The sequence below is a fragment of the Balaenoptera ricei genome, chromosome 10 (genome assembly GCF_028023285.1).
Source record: "Balaenoptera ricei isolate mBalRic1 chromosome 10, mBalRic1.hap2, whole genome shotgun sequence".
In the NCBI taxonomy this organism is placed as follows: Eukaryota; Metazoa; Chordata; class Mammalia; order Artiodactyla; family Balaenopteridae; genus Balaenoptera; species Balaenoptera ricei.
The window spans coordinates 3,892,643-3,900,171 of record NC_082648.1 but is presented as its reverse complement, the minus strand read 5'-3'; the positions used below and the strand labels follow the sequence as shown (position 1 = coordinate 3,900,171).

Below are 7,529 nucleotides of genomic sequence, written 5' to 3'. Positions count from 1 at the left end.
CCCTGGAGGGAGGGTGTGTCTCCGTGGACCGTCCAGCACACCCTCCTTGGCATTTTGCACACACTGTTCCCTCTGCCTGGACTTGTCTTCCCTCACCTCCCCACCTGGTTAATTCCTATTTATACTCTAAGATTCAGCTCAAAATGACTGCTCCACGAAGCCTCCCCAATTGCATCAGCTAAAGTTAAGAGCTATGTTTTCTGTCTTTCTGTAGGATTTGCTGTGGCTCTTATCACCCTGAACTGAAATGGTTTACATACTTTCTTCCTCCCCAACTGGTCCATGAGTTCAAATGTGGTAGGGATTGTGTCTTATCATTTTTGTTGTTTATCCAAACTGATTGCAAAATTAACACAGAAGCTCAACCAACATCTGACATTAAAGCAATAAATAGGAGGCTACAGATGGCCTAAAAGCTTTGATGAAGGAGAGTGAGTGAAGAAGACCTAAATGGTGTGCTTAGCAACCGAGGCTCGGAGAGGAAGTTTGATAAAGTCCTGTCCTGGAGGTCAGTGTCACCGACTTGGTGTTTGGGAAATCTGAATGCACTTCCCAGGCGGTGAGCGAGCACAGGGAAGAAGTAGCTTCATCCTTTTTGGGGAGGGGCTGGGCACCTTGCTCTCCTTGACATGTAATCAGCGACTTAGAACTAAGTGCCTTCAGCATTTGGCAACACATTACAGAGCATGAAGGGGGATCCGGGGATTCTGGAAATCGGAGCATCAAATTCCCCGAGATCATCTCAGACCTAAAATCTTCTGTTTGGAGAAACCACCTTGGAAACTTCTGTTAAGATCTATGAGACCAGAGACTGACTGTGGCCCCTTGTACCTGCTGGCACGTAGCAGGCACTAATTTTTTTTTTTTTTTAAATGGTTGATTATTGGCAGATGGGAAGAAGGAAGAAGGGAAGGGGATGTTTTGGAAATTTTCTAATGTTGCTTAAATGGGTAGGGGTTTTTAAATGAATGGTGTGAGTTTATACAGTGGGTATGATATCGTAGGGGAGGTTTTATACCATCAGGACAGTGATATCCAATGGCTATGTCCCTCGGACCTTTCTCCAGAAGGCCTCCTTCATCTGGATGGGACTCTGTCCTCCCCTAATTCTTAGTAATACTCCCTCTGAGAGAGTCTGAGACTCTCATGTCTCCTGTTGTTGTGGAAACCCCATCTGAATTCCAGGGAACCAGAGTTTTGAGGAGAGATGGTTCATGTTGGGCCCAAAATAAGATTTATTGAAATGATTGATGTTTCTATTCTTTTTCTGTTTCTCCCTGAGAGAATCTCAAGGTCAAGACCTAAGAATGATCACAAATACACAAATATGTATCTCCTCGACTCCACAGAACTTATACAGAGACAATGCAGGGGGCCACTTGTGAGATGCATCTTAAGAGGGGCTGGCAAGACCTCTCCCCAGCCCCCAGATCCCCCTTCAGCACAAAGCTGCCACTGGCTAGGTCAGTGGCTTTGTGAAAAGGAGAAAAGTCAGCCCTTCCTTCAGGAGGAGACCGCTCTGTGCCGGGGGGCGTGGCTTGGTGAGCAGAGTGCAGATGGGTTTACCATCTCACTCACCCCTCAGCTTCAAGTTCTACGTCAAGAACAATCTACACAATCGTAGATGAAAGTCCTATCATCATGGAGTCCAAAATTCCATCACGAGGATCCATTCTACGTACCTGGATGAAAGCATCGTTCCCCACTTGATCAAGTGTGAACACCCCCAGATACTGGGTACCCATCCAGCTCCTGTCGGCCATCTATCACTGCATTCTCTTTACCAAACGACAAGAAGCAGTGGCAGAGATGGGGAGGGGACACCAGGCAGAGACCTGAGCTGTGGAATATCCCAGGGGAAAAGACTGGTTTGTGGGAGGACCTGGAAGGCCAGGGAGGCCGAAGTTCAGGAAAGGGGCTGGGAGCAGTGGGCTGGGGGGAAGGTCAGCAGGGCCAGACCACATTCACCTATTTCTTTTTTTAAAAAAAATCTTTCCAAAGTTTGAAATGTTATTTTTTAATCTTTATATTTTTTCTAATATTTGAAAATTTGCAAAACTTATTTCCCTTTAATCATTTTAATGTGGCTACTAGAAACTTCCAAATTACATACGTGGCTTGCATTATATCTCTATTGGGCGGCACTGGTCTAGAACTCAGCTCAGCACCTGGCACTTAGCAGATGCTCGTAAATGTGATTTGAAATGAAAAGAGATGAAATGTACCACAGTTACCTGTTTCAGAGCTGATTGATGCATCCTCTTTAGACAGTGCTTCTTTTTCTTCGTGACTATTGTTTGCTCTCCTCTGTCTTTTTTTTCCCCAGAGTTTTATTGAGATATAATTGACATGCATCACTGTATAAGTTGAAGGTGCACAACATAATGGTTGGACGTACATATATTGTGAATTTTGTTCTCCTCTTCAAAAATTCATAGTCGCTTAGCACAAAGGACCAAGCCAATAAGCAAAAAGATATTTCCAGATATTTTTTCTTTAAGCAAAAAAAATCCCCATGTCCCACTCCCTCATCCCCTTCTCTGGGAGGGACTACAATCTCTCAAGTACAGTGAGATGGCTGGTTATACAAGGAGAAAAGACAGTTTATCCAATTTGGATCCTTTCTGTAGACGTTGAAATCGATTCAGAATTCTCAATTGTCGAAACTCCAAATCCTTCCCTTTGAAGCCCCACGACGGCTTCAAAGTATCTATGAGAAATAGTGCAAAGAGCAGAGTAAGTAGTTAACCATCTTCTGTTAAATAATGTTAAATGAATAAAGCTTTGAGCTCAGATTAGGAATGCAGAGGAAATAGCAATCTGGAGAAAAATTTAGGGTTTCTTTTTTTTCTGAATCACTAGGAAGAAGAAAAAATCTCACATAAATTAAATTTCAGGTTTTCAGAAGTCTGTGACGACTCCTGGCAAGAGGGAACAAATTTCTGGAGTTAAATGGGATGATAAGTTCACCTTCGCTTCTGAATTATCTTCCCCATTTTTTGCATATGAAGTTTTACCCAACACGTGCCTAGGCCAGACACAGGAGCCCTGCCGTGACGGTGCTGGACCAGGGGAAGGTGGGCTTGTGGGAGAGGGGGTCACCGTGGCTGGGCTTTGGGGGAAGAGGTACAGGCAAGAAGCGGGTGTAGACAGGCGCCAGAGGAGACTGTGGTTTTAGGCATTTGTTTGTTTGTTTAATTACTTGTTAGAATGGATTGCATTTCTCTGCCCAGAAGAGATACAGGTTTGAGATGAATTTTAGATGTTTTTAGAACAAAAATGCTACTCATTTTTGAATCTTCTGTTTTTGCCGTAGCTGTGCAACCAAGCTGGAGGAAAAGAAAGTGCAAGGAACTCCCACCAGACTGAAACCCTTTTTGTTTCTTGCATGTCACAGAGCCTTCATTCTGTTCCTGAGGAAGAAATAGTATCCTGAAGGATTCCCAAAAAGCTGGACAATTAGGTAAATATTTTTGCTCAAAAAACATGCCATTTGGTACCACTTTCCTTGATAAATTATCTTTCCCCTGTCAAAAAGGGAGCAAAAAAAAAAAAAAAAAGCAACAAAAGTAACCTTTCTCCTGAGATGAAATCATAATGAATAGAAAGATACAATTGGGTTTTTATAGTGTTACAACAGTTAAGCATACTAGAGCTTGAAGTCGTTAAGCTTTTTCCATCATATTTTAAACTTTTCTAAAAATAAAAAAATAGAGCTCAGGGTAACATCTGTTCTTTAAAAGGATACCCTGATATTGAGGAAGGAAATGAGACAGTTGGTCCCTAATCATGTTGCCTTAATAGTTGTAAAAGTCACACTTTTACAAAAGGGATATGCATTATCCTAACCAGCTTCATGCGGAGTTAGCATAATGGCCATGATGTAAGACAAGCTTCATGGAAAAACTGTCTCCACTGTTTTCCCCTTATTTCTAAATGCACTTGATCAGTATGATACACTACAGTTGATCAGAGCAGACCTTTAGATAAACAACTGACCATGGAGGTAACATTATGGCTGTAAACCACATGTACTTGTGTCTACTCAATCTTTTACACCATATGATTCATTCATTCATTCATTCATTCACTCAGTACACATGTGTTGAGTGCATTGTATGGAGAAGAAATAACTTAGCCTAGAGGATCTGAAGCCAACTTCCCAGGTGAAACGGTTTTTGATCAAGGTCTTGGAGATTACACATGTGGCAGAGTGGCCATCCTGACAGAAGAAACAGCACATACAAATACGCAGAAGAATGAGAGCACGTGCTATGTTCAGGAAGCAGCAGTTAACTTCAAGTGGGCAGAGTCCAGGACGCCCGCAGTGGAGTGGACTGCATCTGGATTGCAAAAGACCTTGAGTGCCAGCCCAAGGGGTTTCTATTTTACATTTTAAGAAAAAGGTGATATGAAATGGCCCTCCAGTCAAGTAGGCTCCCCTTCATTTCATATTTCTCCATATTCCCTGTGCTCTAAGCACAAAGCAATGAAAGACAAAGTATAAAAAGAAAAAACAAACCTGAAAAGATATAGCCAAACTCAAAAAGAAGAAAAAATATCTTTATGGATCACTCAAAGCAGTGAGGAGGGATGAAACCACGGCCTTGCAGGCCACAGCAGAAAGGAGCCTGGCTCTTTTGGGGTAACAGAAGCTAAGTGTCCACGCGAAGGATGGTGGAAGCAGGCTAACTGTCCGAAGACGGGGTCTGACTCTCCCAGAAGATGTAGGATGAGGGAGGTGGGACCCAGGCTCCCAACAAGGAACTGATCCAGGTTCTGTGAGTGACTCTGCAATGTTCTTATTCTCACTGTGGGGCAGGAGACCCCAGAAAACCATCGTAAACCTGGCTATGGACTGAGGGCGCAGGGTGCTGGGTGGAAGCATCCACAAAGCTTTTCAAGTGGATGCAAGAGAGAGGGAACAAAACAAAAAGCCTCCCGTATAAAGTGAGCCTGCAAACTTTCCAGAATATACATAAGAAATGAGTGCTAAGAAAAACAATCAACAGAATCAATAATTCACGCCAACTGAAAATAATTTTACAAAGCAGTCTGATGAAGGCTTAAATAGAAAATTTAAGATAATCAAAGAGATGAAAAAGAAATTTCATTCATTAAAAATAAACAAAATAAGATAATAAGAACTCATAATTCTGTACTTGTAGTTGGATTAAAGGCAACAACTGAAAGCAGAGATTATCAAAATGAATGAGAGAGAAAGAGAAAGAGATCCAACCATATACTAGTGACAGGAAAAATACACCTGAAACAGTATCAATCCAAAAGACTGAAAACAAAGGGTGGGCAAGAGAGAAGACAGATCATTCAAATTCCAAAAGAACGTTGAGCAGCAATATTAATATCAGACAAAATGGAATTTATGGCAAAAAAATAAGGAAAAAGAGAGACACCATATAGTAAAAAATGAGTCATCTGCCAAGATGATGTAGCAACCATGACTTGGCATACACTGAACAACATGGCTTCAAATGATATAAAAGGGGGAAACTGATCATTTTATACAAATAATAGATTTTTAACATTCTTCCAATAGAAAATGATGAATCGTAAAAAAAAACTTTGTAAGACTATAGAATATTTGAAGAAAATATATGTAAATTTATTTAACAGCTTTATACAGAACCCCCCCACAATAAATAAAGATTATAATTGATTTTCATGTTAACATGGAACATTTGCAAACTTGACCATGTCACAAAGAAGATTTTGACAATTTTCCAAGAATCTATATCATACATATTTTCTGATCACTATGCAATTAAATTCGATACCTACAAGCCAGGGAAAGAGGTTTTTGTTTTGTTTTGTTTTTTTGGTTTTTTTTTTTTTTTTTTTTTTTTTAGTAAGTGGAGAATAAAGCATGTTTGGTAGCTTAAAAATGCTCTCCTAAATAACTTTTGGGTTCAAGAAGAAATCATAAAGTCCAAAATAGTTTAAACTAAGAAAAAAGGAAAGGACCACATAAACACATGTGATGCAGTTAGCGTAGACTTATAAGGTTCAATTAAGACCTAAATTTAATTTATAAAAAGAAAGAAAGGTAAAAAGTAAATGAGTCTACAGTCAATTCAAGAAGCAAGGGGGGTAAAAAACAGGAAGACCCTAAAAAGAGAAGGAAGGAAAATATAAGGGTGAGCTAGAAAACTAACAATACAAAAGATCAATAAAATTAAAATTTGATTTTTTGAATAAAAGAAAATAGTCTAGTAAGCATAATAAAGAAAAAGGCATGAATAAACAATACCAAGAATAAAAAGGGGAACAGAACTATATTGCCTTAGAAGGGATGTTAAACAGATCATAAGAGAAAATGATACATTTATGCAAATAAAATGGAAAATTCAGAAGAAAGGATTAAGATTTTTTTTTACAATGGAATAAAGGGAGAATGAATACCAGGGTGAAATTAGCAATCTGAGCCATACTTTCTAGGCCTAGTTTATTAAGTTTTAAAAAAATTCGTTAAGTCAATGATAAATTTTATTGAATGTTTTTTCTTCATCCCTTGAGAAAAGCATACAGTTTTACCCTTTACATTCAGACGGCAGCACAGCATGATAAGAAGAACCTGGATGTCTGAGATGTCCCAAACGGACTGGATTTCTTGAGCATGAAAAATAAATTTCTATCTTGTTTAATCCACTGCCACTTAGTCTTTTTGTGTTACTCTCAGCCAAGCCTAATCCCAACTGACAGGAAAAAGGAACACGTTAACCTAGTAAAGAATATGTATTAAAATATATTACAGCACAGAAACGAAGACCCAACACAGCCAAAAATAAATATAAATAAATAAATAAATTTAAAATATATTACAAAATCACATCTAGTGGCAAAGTAATGTGAGCTGGGCCCCTGGAGTTTTGCCTTGCAGGGGTCCTGAGAAGTGGAACTCAATAAGCACCCATGTCCAAGTCAGGGGGAAACAGAACTGCTCACTCTGACTGCTTCTTTTCAGTCCTGTACCAGAAGTCTTAGCTAATACAATCAGATACAGAATTTAAAAGCAAAAAGAAAACGGTCTTTATTAGCAGATGATATGATAGTCTGTAAGAAATTTTATAGAGAAACTTTTGGAATGAATAAGAGTGATCACTAAGCTGGATGTAAGACCAACAAACAAATCAGTAGCCTACCTAATCACCAGTCTTAGACAATTAGGAATGTAATTTTTTAAAATGTCTTATTCACAAAAATGAAGAAGGTGCTTGTGGAGAAGCAGATGGAATATTATTGAAGGAAATGAAAAAAGACATAGTATATTAATTAGGATGCTTTCACATGCAAGGAACACATGCCAACCAGAAATGTCTTAACTATGAGAATATTTATTATTTGGTGTAACAAGAAGTCCAGCACAGGCAGGTGCAGGTCAGTCCTGCAACGCAAAGATGTCATCAGATGCTCAGGATCTTTCCATCTTTCTGCGGCAGGGCTTCTACCCTCAGATTTGTCCTCTCATGGCTGCAGGTTGGTTGTATTAGCTACAGTGTAAAGTCCCCTTC

At 39.5% G+C, this 7,529-nt stretch overlaps 1 long non-coding RNA gene across 1 annotated transcript; it reads left to right on the top strand.

Moving 5' to 3' along the window:
* The first annotated feature begins 1,513 nt into the window (after nt 1-1,513).
* On the top strand, nt 1,514-6,667 carry LOC132372359 (uncharacterized). Its single transcript, XR_009505178.1, has 4 exons — nt 1,514-1,737; nt 2,898-3,077; nt 3,398-3,463; nt 6,566-6,667. It is a non-coding gene; the product is annotated as an uncharacterized LOC132372359 (long non-coding RNA).
* Nucleotides 6,668-7,529: the final 862 nt, after the last annotated feature.